Here is a 1693-nt window from a genome sequence, read left to right on the forward strand (position 1 = left end):
GACTAAGCATTTTACAACCTGAGCTAGACATCCTGTCTACACTAAACATTTTTAATACATGAAGTGTCTAACCAATGTCTATCTGACTAAAAATACCTAACAGATTATTCAGCTTTAATTTTACAGGGAACTTTCCAGTAATTTCTGGTCATTCATAAACAGCAGGTACTCTTTAAGTCACTCTTCTTGGCTATTTCCTAGCAATTTTTTCATATTACTACATAGTTAACTGCCTGTAAATTAAAGTGGCACTGTAATTGTCCTTTACCTTCTCCTGCCATACCCAAATGCTTCATTTATGTTGCAAATATTCTAGCATAAACAAAGAAAATTTGGCATGAATTGGTGAATTCTACTTTGCAGTCAGTTTAGTTCAGGCTCAGCTAAAGCTGCCCAGCTATTTTCAGTTTACCTCCAGCAGGATTTCATTGAACATGTGAGACTTGTTGGCCATCCACATTTTGCGGCCATTTCCTCTCATAGATCCTCCTCATGATGATGCAGTTCTCTAAAGTCCACAGTTTCTCACTTACTATTCATTCTCAAAGCGAGATATTAACTGGACTCCCTGAATATCACACATTACTGTCAACATAAAATATTATTTAACAATGTATAAAGTAATGCTTCAATGTTCGAGCTACAATCCATATAATACTAAGTAAAGGAATTATAGCTTTAGATCTGTTAACAGTATGTGAATGCATCTCTGTTGAAGAAAATGAGGTTTTAATGATAAGTGACTGACTCAACAAAGCAAAGCAGTTCATACAACAATAAGTAAACGCATCACCAAATGCATCTTATAAAATGGTAAGAGAAAGTATCTTCGGTCAAGACAATACAATAGTTTGTACAACAGCAAGTAGGATTAAAATAGAAAAGGAAAGAAAGGGTAAAATAAAAAAATTAATTCTTGTCAGCAATCAGATGTACAGTGGGTACGGAAAGTATTCAGACCCCCTTAAATTTTTCACTCTTTGTTATATTGCAGCCATATGCTAAATTCATTTAAGTTCATTTTTTTCCTCATTAATGTACACACAGCACCCCATATTGACAGAAAAACACAGAATTTTTGACATTTTTGCAAATTTATTAAAAAAGAAAAACTGAAATATCACATGGTCATAAGTATTCAGACCCTTTGCTGTGACACTCATATATTTAACTTAGGTGCTGTCCATTTCTTCTGATCATCCCAGAGATGGTTCTACACCTTCATTTGAGTCCAGCTGTGTTTGATTATACTGATTGGACGTGATTAGGAAAAGCCACACACCTGTCTATATAAGACCCTACAGCTCACAGTGCATGTCAGAGCAAATGAGAATCATGAGGTCAAAGGAACTGCCTGAAGAGCTCAGAGACAGAATTGTGGCAAGGCACAGATCTGGCCAAGGTTACAAAAAAATTTCTGCTGCACTTAAGGTTCCTAAGAGCACAGTGGCCTCCATAATCCTTAAATGGAAGACGTTTGGGACGACCAGAACCCTTCCTAGAGCTGGCCGTCCGGCCAAACTGAGCTATCGGGGGAGAAGAGCCTCGGTGAGAGAGGTACAGAAGAACCCAAAGATGACTGTGGCTGAACTCCAGAGATGCAGTCGGGAGATGGGAGAAAGTTGTAGAAAGTCAAAGAAAGTCAACCATCACTGCAGCCCTCCACCAGTCGGGGCTTTAGGGCAGAGTGGCC

The sequence above is a fragment of the Monopterus albus genome, unplaced genomic scaffold, assembly GCF_001952655.1.
Source record: "Monopterus albus unplaced genomic scaffold, M_albus_1.0 scaffold280.1, whole genome shotgun sequence".
NCBI lineage: Eukaryota > Metazoa > Chordata > Actinopteri > Synbranchiformes > Synbranchidae > Monopterus > Monopterus albus.